General features: G+C 44.2%; 1 protein-coding gene and 1 long non-coding RNA gene across 2 annotated transcripts in view; one reads left to right on the forward strand and one right to left on the reverse strand.

The window, feature by feature from the left end:
* Positions 1 to 17,716, forward strand: part of cntn3a.1 (contactin 3a, tandem duplicate 1) — a 110,081-nt gene that overhangs the window by 25,483 nt on the left and 66,882 nt on the right. The window lies entirely within an intron of this gene.
* Positions 137 to 2,422, reverse strand: LOC134456616 (uncharacterized). The gene is made up of 3 exons (XR_010036350.1): positions 1,466 to 2,422; positions 868 to 891; positions 137 to 379 (listed from the first exon to the last, which is right to left on the reverse strand). It is a non-coding gene; the product is annotated as an uncharacterized LOC134456616 (long non-coding RNA).

Raw genomic sequence — 17,716 nt, forward strand, 5'->3', positions numbered from 1 at the left:
TCTTTCTCTTTGATTCACATACAGTATTTTTTCATAAGAAGGTGCTCTGCCACTGTGTTCTCCTTTTCAGACACTGCAGTTCAAACACTACAGTTCCTTTGATCTGTTTCTACCATGAAGACTCGAGAGGCAAACGAACGTTATTAACATTTATTGAACATTAGACATGATACAGGAATGCATAAAAGTTTGGCGAACAATAACACTTGATAAAATGCATGAATCAGTTTGGCGAAGGTTCCCGTCTTCGCGTTGAACTCCGGGATAGGACAGCATATCCTCCAGCGGAGATGGAGGCGGGCGTAGCCTGCCCCCTAACAGACGGGAACCTCTGGTGACGGTGGACGGAGGGGTGGTGGTGGCTTCAAAATCGGCTTAACTGAAAAGCAGAGAACAGAATGAGTGACAGCTATTTAAACAAACGTGAATGTGATCCATTGGCTGAGAGGTAACGATGCATGAGTGACGCGTAACGGGGGAACCCCCAATCTCGCGTTGTGATTGGTTGGCGATCCTGGGCAATGATGACGCATGTATGATCTGTCAAAAGGAAGATTTGTTGGTTGGCCTAGTAGGCTAAGTTTGACAGCCGAGAAATTCGAGTCTCCCTGGTAGAATTTACGCAAGCTCCCATTTCTACCATGAAGACTCGAGAGGCAAACGAACGTTATTAACATTTATTGAACATTAGACATGATACAGGAATGCATAAAAGTTTGGCGAACAATAACACTTGATAAAATGCATGAATCAGTTTGGCGAAGGTTCCCGTCTTCGCGTTGAACTCCGGGATAGGACAGCATATCCTCCAGCGGAGATGGAGGCGGGCGTAGCCTGCCCCAAAATAGAGATTAGAAGTGAACTCACCTACCGCTTACAAGGAGACACCATCTGAAAGACATGAAAAGTTAGTTAGATGATTGATTGATGATAGACGGAAGATGAAGGATGATAGGTGATGATGATGAGATGATGATGATAATGATAATGATGATAATGATGACAATGACAATGATGACAATGGCAATGATGACGATGATGACGATAATGATGATAATGATGACAATGATGACAATGATGACAATGATGAAGATGATAATGATAATGATAATGATAATGATGACAATGACGATAATGATGACAATGATGACAATGATGAAGATGATAATGATAATGATAATGATGACAATGACGATAATGATGACAATGATGATAATGATGACGATGATAACAATGATGATGATGATAAAGATGATAATGATAACGATGACAATGACGACAATGATTACAATGATAATAATAATAATGATGATGATGAGTGATAAGTGATAGGTGTTGGAAGACAAATGATGATAGATTAAATGAGATTATAAATGATAGGGATGTTCTAAGGCTTAAGCTTATGGGCGGTGGTCTAGCGGAGGCATGAAGCCTGTGATGATGATGGTGATGATAATGTCGGTACCTTAGGCTATGCGAGAAGACATGGCGCGGATGCGCTGAGAGCAGAGACACAGCAGAGCGTTATGATTTGATTGATAGATGCACCTTGGTCAGGAGAGCGCTGAAAACTTAGATTATGACAGTAGGTAGAGAGCCGGAATCGTGACCTAGGAGAGAGAGTAGAACATGGTGATGAATGAGTAAATGAATGGATGGATGAATGAATGTAGGCTATAATATGTGGTATGATAGTTGACATCATAGATAAACAACCATGGCAACTAGGCTGGTTCAATGTTACAAAATATAGAGATAACAGGCTTACGGACCACTATAAAATCGATCTGATAGATGAGAGAAGGATAGAATACAGACATGACCGGGTGACCGGAGCGATAGCCCCCCAAGAGATGGAGTGAATGCCGCCGGTGCAGCAAAATACCACCGTCACCAGAAATGAGAATAGAAAACATAAAGTTACAGACCAGATATAGCATGCTTCAACGACGTGATGAGGAGTGAGGCAAATGCAGGAAGCGTATGCGCCAGACGACCAACGGCCCAGCGCCTTGATCGCAGTAGGGGACAGACCCCGCTTAGCGGCCGTGGTGGCCACGCCGATTCTGAACGAGCGTGCTGTATACCTCTTGGGCGAGGAACGAGAAGAACGAAACAGAGTTAACAGAACAGAAACAGTACACTGAGCCAGATGACAAAGCGAGGAATGAGCCGAATGCAAGATGCACTGCGTCGGACCAGCGGCTGAAAGCCTGCACTATGCGGGCGTCTGCCCAGAGTGGTGAGAGAGACAGCTTTAGACAAAGCATGAGTGGCTAACATTAAAAGACGAGCACCTCGGCCAGGATAGCAGAAAGGTCAGGTTAAAACAGAGGAGAATCGGCAGACAACTGGTAATCATGACCTAAGAGAGGGAGAGAGCAGAGCTTGTAGCTGAAACGAACAATGAATGAAACACCAAGAAAACATTTCGACCAAGAATAATAACATCATGTCAGTTATGATAAACACCTACGCGGTGTGGCGCGGTGAATGCTTGTGCAAAGCAGGCATGGACACAGGCAGTGGGGCGGATGCCCTGGTTGGTTGAGAGAAACAACTTGCGGTAACTGCATGATTAGACTAGCAATAAAAAAGGGTGGCACCTTAGTCAGGAGAATGCAGAAAGTGCGAGCTTACGACAGAGGAGAGTTGGAGAGCCGGTTATCGAGACCTGAGAGGGACAGAGCAGAAAGCTGAAACATCACTGAATAACGGCACCAGAACAAAAACGGCATATCAAAATAGACATAAACTCCTACTCGCTACCAGTGGGTAGCTGCGATAAGTTTGTCATGCAGGATGGATGAGGATACCGATACAACCAGGTGACTGGCGTTAAAGTTGGGGCGACAGCCCAGTGCGATGCTGAGGCGATGGCCCATTGTGATGCCGAGTTGTGATGTTGAGCCGTGGTGTTGAGGTGCGACAGCCCAGGGCAATGCTGAGGTGAGCCGTTGATGCACGAGCCCTGAGGCGCCGGCCCAGGGTGATGTTGAGTCGCCGGCCCAGGGTGATGTTGAGTCGCCGGCCCAGGGTGATGTAGAGTCGCCGGCCCAGGGTGATGTAGAGTCGCCGGCCCAGGGTGATGTAGAGTCGCCGGCCCAGGATGATGTAGAGTCGCCGGCCCAGGATGATGTAGAGTCGCCGGCCCAGGATGATGTAGAGTCGCCGGCCCAGGATGATGTAGAGTCGCCGGCCCAGGATGACGTTGGGGCCGATGCCCAGTCCAGTGTCGGGGCCGATGCCCAGTCCGTCGTCGGGGCCGATGCCCAGTCCAGTGTCGGGGCCGATGCCCAGTCCGTCGTCGGGGCCAGAGCCCAGTCCGTCGTCGGGGCCAGAGCCCAGTCCATCGTTGGGGCCAGAGCCCAGTCCATCGTTGGGGCCAGAGCCCAGTCCATCGTTGGGGCCAGAGCCCAGTCCATCGTTGGGGCCAGAGCCCAGTCCATCGTTGGGGCCAGAGCCCAGTCCGACGTTGGGGCCGATGCCCAGTCCGACATTGGGGCCGATGCCCAGTGCATGACGTAGCGTATGCCCTACGTGGAGCGGCAGGCGCACGTGTATGTGAAAGTGTACGGGAAAGCAGCAGAGACCACCATCACCAGATATGAGAAAACAAACACAATACGACACATCACAGTCCGAGCGCCCTGACGATTCCAATGAAGCCTAAGGGCACGAGTGGTGTACAGAGTGAGAGGGTTAGCCCATAGATGGCTACCAATGGGATCAGAACCCTGACAGGACTCCATGGGCAAAGTTTCATGTATAATTTAAGTATGATTATTAACTGTCATCATCGATGTACTTCCCACGGATATCACTCATTTATTTACTTAAATTTGGACGGTGTATATGTAGCCCATTGTGATCAGAATAACTCGAAATAGACAAGGCATTGCAACCGGCTACAATGTCCCTCGATGCGACCGGGCGCAGGCCGAAAGCCCCGCGTGATCTTTAAAGGTACACTGTGCAGGAAATGGTCAAGAAAAGAAATGCAACTATGCTGCTCGTTGAAACTGAGCTGCCTATTGCCAAATTTGGTCTTTACATGAACATTTACCATGTAATAAACAATATTTTCTAGTATGGTCCAAGTAAAGTTATTGTTTGGTGCTAAAAATTGCTATTTGGTAAATTCAAAATGGTGGACCATGGAGAAGATCCCCCCTTACATGTAAGAAAAGTGCAATTTTTCAGTCATAAGGAATACTTGGAATTGATGGTGGGGTAAGTATTCATGAAAAAAGGTAATTAGTGAACTGGCAGCATGAAGTCTGGAAATAAACAACTAAAAATCTCACACAGTGTCCCTTTAACTTAATCCAGCCCTGAATGACTTGAAGCGGGAGTGAGGAAGCAAGGTACACTTATCAATACAAACTGCAGGCAGTGCGATGACATGAGGTGATGATTGGCACGCGCGCATAAGCTTAATGTGCGATCCAGAAGTCTAGGCCTACGAACCGAAGTCATAACTCTTAAAAGTCAACGAGACCGCCACATGGGCCAGTCCATGCAAACGAAAACGTAAAATAGGCTCGTGTTGTGGGCATAGGCTACTAAACGGAACATTGAAAATAGGCAGGTGCAAACTGATGAACGCACGACCGGAATCCACGTGAATGAAAAACTGAAGGCGGTGCTACGGCCCGTAGGCTGAGGTCCTTGCAACATCGCTCCGGAACATAGGAAGTACGTTTGTAATCAGGACAATTAAGAACGAGTGCAAGGCTCTGCAATGTCCTCCGTCCGGTGTCGTGACAGGCAGTAGCACGAAACAACACAGAAGGTAATGTGGGTTATGCATGCGGGCGAGGCGCTTCGATATATAAGTAGCCCATTTAGATCTGTATCCCCAGCAAACGTTCCAAAAAAAGCCACACCGACCGGTTCATAAATGCTCTATAATATTGGCAAGCGAATCACCAGTCCATCCGCAGCAGATGAGGCCGACGAGGACCAAGTAAATTGTGACTCGCAGTATACCATCACGCCTCCGAAAAAACAAATGTGCTGAGCAGATAAGCTGGCTAAGTGCGCGAGGCGCAACGAGAGAGCACCGCGGGCCCAGTTACTTCGAGTCCGCCCTTCCTCAGCAAATGTTCCAAAAGTCACTCCAACCAGTTCATGGAATTCTCCCAAATGACCGCAAACGAAACGTAGGCCATCAGTCAACCAGCGGCAGACGATACTGATATCCGAGACAGTGCAACAAGCCGAGTATGAGGCATAAGAGGCGACTTGCCTGGACAACAATTCCCCCGCAAAAATAGTCATTCGCTGAGATAAACGTTCCCTGGGTCCGCAGGGCAAGTGAAGGGAAAGCCGCCAGGTTACTCACGAAATACACCAGTTCGGGGAAATCCATCCACAGGCAGGCTAGTTCAAAAGCAAATCCACAGAAATCAGGGAGCGGCGTGCCAAACAAATTGATTGAAGCCTTGCGAGAAAATGATTAGGCTGTTAAAAAGCACCGATTGCGTGCCACGCGTTTGAGCGGTTGGAAATCCCATCCCAGCAACGGCAAGGTGAGGAGTTATCAAGTAACCAGGTAGAAAATAAACAGAATGTTTGATAACGAAAACGCCGGACAGCCACTTCAAAATCGGCTTAACTGAAAAGCAGAGAACAGAATGAGTGACAGCTATTTAAACAAACGTGAATGTGATCCATTGGCTGAGAGGTAACGATGCATGAGTGACGCGTAACGGGGGAACCCCCAATCTCGCGTTGTGATTGGTTGGCGATCCTGGGCAATGATGACGCATGTATGATCTGTCAAAAGGAAGATTTGTTGGTTGGCCTAGTAGGCTAAGTTTGACAGCCGAGAAATTCGAGTCTCCCTGGTAGAATTTACGCAAGCTCCCATTTCTATTTGTGTTGGTTTCTTTTAAAAGTGATTTCTCTTGTTCAGGGTCGGTCAAGCCTTTATGGGGCCCTAAGCAAAATTTAATCCGAGGGCCCCTATACCACCACTCAGCATCAGATGCTTAATAATCCAATAGGCCAAAATATGGATCCCTAAGGAAAAATGTTGGGAACCACTGCAAAAGGCTACACAATGTGTATAACAAACTATCCTACCCACTGTCATTAGGGCTAACATAATAGGTCATTTGCTTAAAACATACCAGTGTCATTTGCATTGCATCACATTTAGCAGACACTTTTATCCAAAGCAGCTTTCAGAGAGGGCATACAAGCAAGTACATAGTGTGGGGTTAAAACACAGTACAGCAATAAACAAGCAATATATAACAGACAGAGAGCAGTACAGTTTGGATGGCCTATTGAGTATACAAGAAAAAAATTACGACCAGAAAAACTAAGGGAAGATTCATTATTTTCTTCCTGGAACTTCTCTGCTCATGGGGCCCCCTGGTAGCTTGGGGGCCCTAAGCCACCGCATAGTTTGCTTATGCCTCTGGCCGGTCCTACTCTTGTTGCCTTGCTAAATGTCTTTAAACTGTAAATTATACTAAACAAAGGCAGATGCGTCGTTGGAAAGGCCAAACCAAAATAAAGGCAAGGCTTCATTAAATGAATTAAATGTCTTCACTAAAACTGTGTTAAAGTGTGCTGTACACCAATGCTTGCAATCCAACAAGTGTGTCCAATTTGCTTGTTCTGAATCTGCGCCCAACAAGTGAAGACACAAGTGATGGATATATTTTCTGGCTGTGGCCAAGTCATGCTGCTCCTGCAGGATTTGCAGGCGGCGCTCATTACTGCACATACACTCAGGGCCGGCGCTAGTCGTAGGCAGACCAGGCCGTCGCCTAGGGCGCCAAATGTCTTGGGGGCACCAAGCCCCACTGAATTAAACCATTAAACTAAATAAAGCATTAAGTTTTAAATTGACAATTATTATTCATTACATATGTAGGTTGTAGATCAACTGTGCTCGATTAGATGTATGACACTATGTTTACACATGCCAATTTCTAATTCCACCAAAAGCAAAGAGGGGGTGCTCGCCTAGGGTACCAAATTGACTAGAACCGGCCCTGCATACACTACTGCTATTCTCTATCTTGCTCTGAGCCAAGCACGCGTGCCTTTGTTTCGATATGGCTCCATGGGGCCGCACCACACGAGATACTAGCCCTCTGTCTGGAATATTCCACTGTCTCTTGACACCCCATGTCCATGGTGCAACATCCCCAGATCACCCGCATGTTTATGTGAAGTTACATTTTTTGGCGTTTTTTCCAGCGATGCGCAGTGTTCCTGTTATTCTCTGTTGACATCATTATATCTGCTCCGCTTCCAGAAATCACACCCTATATCTCTCCTTTTTTTCCTTTTTCCCCTTTCTCTCTCTTTCTGGCTCTTTTTCTCTGTCATTCATGCTCTCATTCTCATTCTCATTCCCACTGTGTTTCTTTGTCCCTCTCCCTCTCTCTGTAGACCTCCACTTCTCCTCCTTCTCCTGTACATAAATTGCATGGGCCGTGTTTACTGCCACATTTATGAAATGGAGTCTCTTGGCAATGCTGGTGGTTTTAGTGCTGCACCGATACCGATACCAGTATCGGATAGGGCCCAGATACTGCACTAAAATGTTGGTATTGGTATCGGCGAGTACCAACAAATAGGGCACGATACCATTTACAGATGCTCGTATGACACTTGAACGCAGCCTTGATCTTAGTTATTTTATATCAGAGGTATTTAAAAAGTATTAAAAAATTCTACTGGATTCAATTTGTACTGTATTAGTCTTTTTCCTGTTTCACAAAGGTAGGCAGCAGCCTGACAAAGCCATGATAGCAATGATGCTACATCCAAGTAGTAGCCTACACAGCTCTTCATATATATATACCGTGTTTACATTTCAAACAGAGCAGTATCGGTATGGTATCAGTATCAGACGATACTGCACAGTGGGGTATCGGTATCAGGGCCAAAAAATGGTAGCGGTGCAACAATACCGTGTTTACCGCCACATTTATGAAATGGAGTCTTTTGGCACGGCTGGTGGTTTTTGCCACTAGACGAGTGCCAGAGATGTCCACCCCGAGCATTATTATGAGGAAAAAGAGAAGGCGTAATTCACACACGGCTGGCTGCTGCTATGCTATGCAGGAGAGCTGGTGTGATTGTGTACTGGAGAATGTGTGTTGGCGTTGCCGTGGAGAGCTTCATATCCCCTTATCAGCTGTTTCATTGGAGGTCTCTGTGAAGCTCATAATTAGCGGTGATTAGTATTTCCTCTCCGTGCCACCGCCGTGGCATTTCAATCTTATCTCGGTAATTACTTTGCCATTATATGAGCGAAAGGGCCTGGAGAGGAGGAGGAGGAGGAGGTGCTTTTGCAGCCCTCCAGCCCTTTTGGCGAAAACGCTGCTTCCTGCCTGCATCTTGACTTGTATTGCGCCTCTCTCTCTCTCTCCTCTCTCTCCTCTCTCTCTCTCTCTCTCTCTGTCTCCTCTCTCTCTCTCTCTCTCTCTCTGTCTCCTCTCTCTCTCTCTCTCTCTCTCTCTCTCTCACTCTCTCTCTCTCTCCTCTCTCATCTCTCCTTCATCTGCCTTTTAATTGAATTCCATGCAGTAGTAGAGGAGGCGAATGGCACAAGTCTTCACCCCTGACCTTTCTGGGTCTCATGATTTACTCATGATGAGGGTTATGGTGGGTGAATACCAGAGAAATCTGGAGAGGAGAAATATGGTCCGCAATCATTCTGCGTTATGGTGCCATGTCTGACTAAACCTTTTTGCACGGTTGATGGCAGAAAGTCACAGAGTTGATCATGATGTATATAGATGAGTTCTATTTTTTTGTTTTCCCCTGGCTGTGCGATCCTGGCTGCGCACATCACAACCTCTGATTGTTGGAAAAATTACCTCACATGGTTGGCTGCCAGTGTCTTGCCCCTCATCACAACACTGTGTTTATAAACAAAAGGAAACATGTACTGTATAGTATGTCTATTTGAAGTATCAAATCTTTGTTATCATGCTAGCAATCACACACCAGTTCAGGCACCAAGACATGCTGCCCATCTGTTTACAGTACATTGCCCAGTTCAAAAAATAAATAAATTCCTAAATCAGTAACATAAAATATTTTCACTTTTTCTGCAACATTGTGGCTTTAGCAGCTCTTATAGTTCTTCTTATATAGTGGGCAGTGTACAATAGTTGTGCTTAGTAACTAATTATTTGTATTTATTTATTTATTTATTTGAAATGTGTGTTAAACATGCATATTAAATGGAAACTTCAACTGGCCCCTGCTACAGTAGTGCATGCCTTTTGCACAGGCTAGCAATGGAGATAATGACGTCTTTTTTAATCATAGACATGTTTTTGCTCTCCGCTACCGCCACGTCTGACAGTTCACAGCAAATAAGCATGCATTATACATTAAAGATACTTTCTGTGGAATTTCATTTCCTGTAATTAGTTGTGCAGATCACTTCCAAGTGCATTTTATGCTCAATAAAATGCAAATAATCTTCTTTAGAACGTATGTGGGGCTTGTACAGTATGTGCGATGCATGTTATAAACATAAACACACTCTTCTAAGGGCCAAACATCATAACAAGTGTGTTTTCCTATTTGGCAAATGATGGCTAATGAGTCATTTTTCATGCCATAAATCGCGGAGCAACTACATGGTTTAGTGCTGTCAATGAGGCAGAGAGCGTGATGGCTAATGCAGCCGTACGTCCAGGCTGATATGGAGATGATCACTTTATGGGTTGGTGTCGCGGCTGTGGATCCCATTTCCATCCTCAAACACTAATGGTTGTTATTACTAAGCATCCCGCTCCCTTTGCCGCACAGACTCAGGAGCCTCACTCCCATTCATTATACATCAGTGCACAGGCCTCTGCTCTGCTGTGTGTGTGTGTGTGTACACGTGTGTGTGTGTGTGTGTGTGTGTGTGTGTGTGTGTGTGTGTGTGTGTGTGTGTGTGTGTGTGTGTGTGTGTGTGTGTGTGTGTGTGTGTGTGTGTGTGTGTGTGTGTGTGTGTGTGTACACGCGTGTGTGTGTACAGTGTGCGCTTGTGCGCGAGTGTGTACGCTCACGTGTGTGTGAGTGTGTGTACTGTATGTGGGGAGGGGAGTTATGTTTGTTGCTGAAAAGAGAGTGTGTTTGATATGAGTGTTTGAGTCTGTGTAAGGAAGTATATTTATTAGTGAAAAGAGAGTGTACTATATGTGTGTTTGATAAGAGTGTGCATGTGCATGTGCCCATCTCTCTCTCTCTCTCTCTCTCTCTCTCTCTCTCTCTCTCTCTCTCTCTCTCTCTCTCTCTCTCTCTCTCTCACTATTTCTCTCTCTCTTTCTCTCTCTCTCTCCCCTCTCTCTCTCTCATGTGCGTGTGTGAGCGGGTGGGTGAATGGGTGTTTGATGGAGAGAGAAAGTGAGTGCGCGTCTCAGAGTCTCCCTCATCATCAGACGGACAGGCACACAGGAAGGCAGGCACACCACCATGCAAATTCACTTCCAATTTCATGGCTCTGAGAGCACTTAAAATGGCTTGAACACCCTCACACACGGAGTACGGCTCTGTTACAAGACCTCCATCTCTTGTAAACTGGGAATTATGTGTTTGTCCCCGTACAATAGGCAAGCCTGGTTGGCTGGAAGTAACCTTCAGAAATACAGTATATGAAGAGTTCAGATGCAAAACCCCCTAAGTGCCATTGCAAAAAATGATCTTGATTCATTTTTATTTAATATAAAGCTATCAAAATTGCATATTATTTTATTTTATGTATGTAACATTTATATGTATTATCAAGTACATAAATGTAAACCAAACCAACAACGGCGTAAAAATATAGAACTGCAGGTCTTCAGAAATGGAGTTAGGGGGTTTTGCATCTGAACTCTTCATATGTCCTCCTTTAAGGGGCTATGTCTGTAATTTCCTGTTGCCACATTCGATGCAAATCCAGTTCTCTACCAGTTTGTTTGTGAGTGATTCGATTGTAGTGGTCAGATGAGGCTGTGTTAGACTTAGAATTGCAAGTCTGTAAGTACGCAAGTCTTCAGCAAGAGGGAAGTCAGAGAGATGAATTGTAGACTATGGATTCATGAGGAACTTAATGAAATCATAACAATTATTTCCGTGCTGAACTGCTCTTTTTCTTGAATTCATAATGCATTGCATTCATATATTTAAAAAAAATATTTAAGATCCTCATGAATGCATCAAAGGCAAGTGTGCAGGCAGGTTGTTCTTCAAGCAAAAGTACCACCAGTCACTCAATATAGGGGCGTGGCCTAATTGATGACACCTACTGGTCAAGGACAGAGCCATGGAATTGAGGGGTGCATTTCTCAAAACCATAGTTGCTAACTACATTAGCTACTTTTTTGTTTACAGTATTTCTCAATTGGTTTTGTACATTTCTCGAATCCCTCTCGCAATTTGTAAAACATAATATTCATTCTCAAAACAGCTTTAACAAATGGCAAAACACGGTGGATAACCTGCAAAACCGAGTCTCTTGCTCAAAACCCTTATTTGTCTTTCAAAACCAAGTTTTTTGTGTCAATGAACGTATCAGCGCCAGCAGAATGGTTAGTCATTGTGTCATAGTGTATGGACAAGCTAGTCAAATCAATTTCTCATGTTGTCAATTGAATAGTACACTCTTGGGGATCTTTTCTGAAGCGAAATGTTTAGATTGGATGGGAAATGTTGTAAATTCAGTTTTATACTACATTGATCAGATAAGATTGAGATAGTTTCATGCATTCAGTGACACAGCTTTTTGAGTGATATGACAAAAGCAATTGATAATGTACGAAATCACTGAGAATTGTACACAGCCATGGCATGGTGGACGAGAGCATTTGCTATATGCCGAAAACAATGAGAAACTGATTTGACCATGTGCACAGGTAACACCAGGAAGTCACAATTGAACAAAGACTTTTGAGAATCATTACTCTGTTGTGAGAAATGTACAAAACCAATTGAGAAAAACTGTAAGATACAATTTCCCATTGATGACTATCCAAGTTGCTAACTGGCTAACAACTAGGTTTTTGAGAAACGCAAACCTGAGTTGTCACAACCAGGGTACAGGAAGTCTGTTGGTGACATGATTTACGTACATTCAAATCATTTCTAGGTTGCAGCTTTCTTTCCGGGGTTCTCAACCTTTTTCAACTTGGGGCCCACTCAAAATTGTCAAAAATGTTCGGGGCCCACCTCTGACCGAATTAAGAATAAAACTCAAATAAATCAACAGCAACACACACCAAAATGTGATTATTACTTTTGGAAAATGATTTCAAGGCCCACTTGAAATGCCTTCAGGGCCCACCAGTGGGCCCCAGCCCATAGTTTGAGAATCACTGCGCTAGAGACTAACACAGAACCACTACACAACAAGCAAAGATGATGCAAACATGAATTAAAATGAATTACCTTTACCTTTACTGCCCTTTCTGTGTTCAATGCTCACTTCCAGGACCTCTTATTTCTATGGCTCTCGTCAAGGATTGATTCGCAAAGCATTCACAAAGCACCGAAATACCGTAGTCCAAGGTTGAGGCTCTAACATGGATCAGAGAAAAAGCTTTCAAATGTAAAACAAGTGATGATTGTGAGTCAGTATAGCATGTGGTATGCAAAGGTATTCAGTGTTTTTCTACCTGGTCCCAGAAGGTTGTGCCAGCTATTGCAATGACTTTGTCTGTGTGCTTGTGTAGCTGTGTGTCTGTGTGTCTGTGTGTCTGTGTGTCTGCCTGCTGTGTGTTTGCCTCGTCTGCAGGGGGTGCCAAACAAGTACATTATCATAGACTTCGTCAAACATACTCAAACGCACACACACACACACACACACACACACACACACACACACACACACACACACACACACACACACACACACACACACACACACACACACACACACACACACACACACACACACACACACACACACACACACACACACACACACACACACACTATATCGCATGCTAGGAATTACTAATCACAGCTAATTATGAGCTGTGCTTTAAGTCAAGCGCACTGTACTTCTGCACTTTTCTCTCTAGTGTGATGTAGAAATACAGTATACAGTATTGTATTATGATCCAAGACAAATACGGGCATTAGTTGTGAGTGAGAGCCAGACTGGCTCCTGATCCCAGCATTTTGTTCAGGCCTCTCAGGACTGACGAGATACAGCATTTACTGTACTGTAGAGCCTCCTCCTCACTTGGCCCACTGGCACTTCTACTAATGAGTTACAACTAGAGCAACTCGAGGAAGTACACAGTTCAGTACAGTGCTGAAGAATAACAGCTCTCTCTCTCTGAACCATTTATGCATTTGCAGCGCATTAACCATTGCCTATGCATTCAAATCAAGAAATTCATGATGGCTGATGCATTGTATGTTTTCTTGGGCTCAAACTGGTTCTAAATGGGCTTGCTGAGAATGCTGAACGGGACGTTTCTACTTATTGGTTCTGCAACCAACTAATCAGTGTAGCTGTGGTCTTGTGGCCCAATTATGCCCTTCGGCACTACCTATAGGTGCTGAAGAAATGGGATGTATCATATATCATAACTGACAGCCCATTTTTAGCTGCATAATTTGCCCAATTCATGCACAAAGCCAAAAGTTAACGTCTAAAGGAATGAATTAGGCTGGGAAAGCCGTTGCATTGCCTCACGTCTGCAATGCACCACTGGCTTAACATATTATAGAACATAGAAACAATAGAAAGTAATTAATTTAGAAGGAACAATGAAGTCTAGGTCACTCAGTAAAGTCATCAATGTGTGCTTCCCAAAACAACGCAATGCTGTTGTTGCGTAACAGCTATATGCTGAATATGTAGAAGTGTTTTCAAAATGTTCATATTTATGCACACTTGCTGCAAGGCACAATTTCATACAGTAATGGTGGATATGTCACGGTTAAGTTGGTTACTGTTTTATTATAGAGTGTTGTTGTTATGTTTGCTATAGACTTGATATTGTAGTACTTTTGCACCACCATATTAATTGGTAAACGTGTATTTTACAACTGAAAATATCAGTGTTTGTTAAAGAAGGCAGCAAAGTTTGACCTCAGTAAAATTTGTTTGCCCTTTCTGAATACTCTTCTCTGCACCCTGTGTCCATCAGCATTTTCAAACCTACTGTGGCCTAACTTTCAGCTAATATATCTGTAGATTATACTGTTTTTCAGATTTTAAACACCAGTCGGTAGTCAGCAATTGGTAGTTTGTGTGACTGTATATAATTTACTGATGAAGCAACATTTTGTATGCAGACATACAGTAGATTGTTATACAGTAGAGTTGTTATAGATTATGCTTAAATGTTCTAATTTTCATGAGCTGCTGTAAATGACCAAAATAGATGGCTCAGGGAATACACATAGAAATAGAGTCTTAGTAATAGCATTATTGGAAACACCGCTGTATCCATAGAATATGCTGTACCATTTCTCTGCTTTCCCTAACAGCGCAAAACACAGTGTTCAATAGCCTCACCATTTGAAAAATTGGCCTAGTAGCCTCAGAGAAATAATGAACCCCCTAAAGACAGAGCACATGTTTCTGGCTAGCATACAGTGTTAGCCAACACTTGAGGCACTTTAACTTTCAGCAAGGTCTTGTAACATTGACATTACCTGTTGTGGAAAATGAAAGAATAAATATTGGCATGGATGTTCCAACAGGTGTACACACTAGGCTAAATGTCTTCACTTAATACATACGGATTAGAGTTTGAAATCTTACCTAGGGTAAAAACAGAGATTTATGCCTTTGGAAATCAAGGAAGTCATCTCCTTAATAGACTTATCTCATTGGCAATAACCCGTTTATTGGCTGACCTCAGACCCCGTGCTCATAAATCAGTGAGCCCTATAATTTTTCCATTTAAATTGGTCCCTGAGGCAGAACCAATCAGCAGTCTTGTTTCAGAGCGCAGATCCTTTTTCCCTTTGAAAATCACTGCAGAAGAAATCCTACAGAAATCCTTCTCTCTCTCTCTCTCTCTCTCTCTCTCTCTCTCTCTCTCTCTCTCTCTCTCTCTCTCCCTCTCCCTCTCTCTCTGTGTCTCTCCTTCATTGCGCTGGGCTGGGTCACACACACACACACACACACACACACACACACACACACACACACACACCCTTGCCTCGCCTCACTCACCACCGCCGTAATACTGCATGGCAAATGAGAATATGATAACTGGCACATGTGATGGGATGTTTGAAGTGTATATCAGAGGTTTGAGGGGGAAAAAAAGAAATAAAAAAAGATAGGTGAGGCATCAATTTTTGCCAGCTTCTTTTAATTTGCATCTTAGAGGGTATCCTTTATACGCGGTGACACGCATGTTTAGACACTCTCTCTCTTTTAGCCCAGGATCCATTACCACATCAAGAAAAGGCAGCGGTGAGTTTGATCTATTTCCAGTTATTGCAGCAAGCGCAAAGTGTGTATTCTTTGTTGTACAAATGTAATTTCAACCTCAGTGGTAATATATAAAAGGCTGGCTGCTGTAAGCCGTGATGACAGCACAGACTGAAACACGGGGCCTGCTGCTGATAACTGTAAAAGCAATTAAAGCCACTCAACTGTGACTTATACTTGAAATGCTTTGTGCATACAGTACAAGTCGTCTGTGTGTGTGTGTGTGTGTGTGTGTGTGTGTGTGTGTGTGTGTGTGTGTGTGTGTGTGTGTGTGTGTGTGTGTGTGTGTGTGTGTGTGTGTGTGTGTGTGTGTGTGTGTGTGTGTGTGTGTGTGTGTGTGTGTGTGTGCTGCACATTTCACCCCATTTCTGCATAATCATGTCAGTGTTGCACAAGACAACAACAATTGCTTTGAGTGAAAGGGCAATGCTGGTGCAAGGGAAATTGTCCTATACAGTACGCCAGGGTTTCCCAAACTAGGGTGCATGCACCCCTGGGGGTGCGTGGCCTGCTACAAGGGGGTGCGCGAGCTGAATTGGGCAATGGCATTCGCTTAGGGGGTGCGCGAACCACCTTGAAATGAACAAGGGGGTGCGCAAGGAAAAAAGTTTGGGAACCGCTGGTATACACCATTGCTGCCATTGTGTAAGCAGTTGGCAGCTACTGTACAGCAAACGGCAACTTTCTAAAAACTTGTTTTAAGACCGTTGATTTATTAAAATTCACACTTGGGCCCTGCCGTGGCCATCCAGTAGGGCACTTGCCTGCCATGCGGCTGACTTGCGTTTCGATTCCCGTCCCGGGTCCTTTGCCGACCCCGCCCCGTCTCTCTCCCCATTCGCTTCCTGTCTTCCTCTCATACTGTCCTGTCCATAATAGTCTAAAAAGACCAAAAAATTCACACTTGAACCATACACTACCGTATGAAAAATGAGAGTTTTAAGTGTAAAATTAGAAACACCCTTCAGGTGCAGATGAAGGTCTCCAAAAGTGCGGTGCAACAGATGGCGACTCCAGGCACCCCAATTAAACTCCAAAAGCCTACCGCAGACCTCATCAGCTTTGGAAAACCACATCATAATCATTTTTAAAAATTATTTTGATATTTTCTTTCTGATGTCCTTCAAAAAATACAGCTTGATTTCACACACGCACGCACGCACACACGCACGCACGCACGCACGCACGCACGCACACACAGACTAAAAGAACAAATAGAGAACAACAGGAGAAGCTCTTAATACGTTTTTGAGCTTTGTTCTGTGAACGACATTTTTACATTTGTACGTTTTTTGTATTATGGTTATAGCAATAGACTAGTGACCAGATGTATATACAGTACATGCCTTGACTTTGACAATGGCTGAATAGTGAATGTGATGTGAATGAATGAATGGTGTTGTTTTATTGATGACACTGTCAATACTGTGACAATACAAAGCTCATTAAAGACAGAGTTTATTACTGTTTATTATATGGTGTGACGTCATCGGTCGAATGCTCTATTCATTTCAACGGGGCTCCCCAACGTTCGCACGTCTGTTATTTTTCGATAACGGACGGGTTGGTCTATAACAGACCGCTGTCAATGGCAACAAGACTTTTCACTGCTAAAGCGACTTTTCAACAAGACTCTAATCAGCTGCTGTGATAGACAACACCTGTTGTCCTGGCTACCTAGCTGTTGCCTAGCGGTGTTCCACAACGGCACTGTTTTGTTTTGCGCAGCGCGCAGCAACAATCTTAACATTAAATAGGCCTAAAGAAATGTCCCCGCCATGTGTGAATCATTTAAGTATATCCATATAATAAGCGGGTTAACTTTCGGCGAGAAGGTCGCTACCGTGGAATAGCAGCACGACAGAGAGAATCTTTAGACCCCTCCGCTCCGCGTCGGGGTCTAAAGATTCTCTCTGTCGTGCTGCTATTCCACGGTAGCGACCTTCTCGCCGAACGTTAACCCTTACGTATTTAATGGTTATGAAATTCACCGATCTGTCAACAGCTTAAGAAACACAGGGTTTAGCTTAATACTGGGTTCAGCTAAACACGGGGGTGTCATGAAATGTCACTTAAATTGGTATAGTGTAGTGTAGTATAGTGGTAAGTTTACAATGGACCAGTTTTCAAGATGCCCATGGGTTATTCTACAGGTAGCATCTGTCTCTGCAAAAGCTAATAGACACGCCTGGTGTTTCAGTCCATGCTGGTAAGAGTTTTTATTACATATTCAACATGAAGCCAAGAAATAGGCTCCCCCAAACCATGACATTTTAAAAGTGTTCCTTGTTAAGTCTG

This window comes from Engraulis encrasicolus, chromosome 10, assembly GCF_034702125.1.
Source record: "Engraulis encrasicolus isolate BLACKSEA-1 chromosome 10, IST_EnEncr_1.0, whole genome shotgun sequence".
NCBI classification, from domain to species: domain Eukaryota; kingdom Metazoa; phylum Chordata; class Actinopteri; order Clupeiformes; family Engraulidae; genus Engraulis; species Engraulis encrasicolus.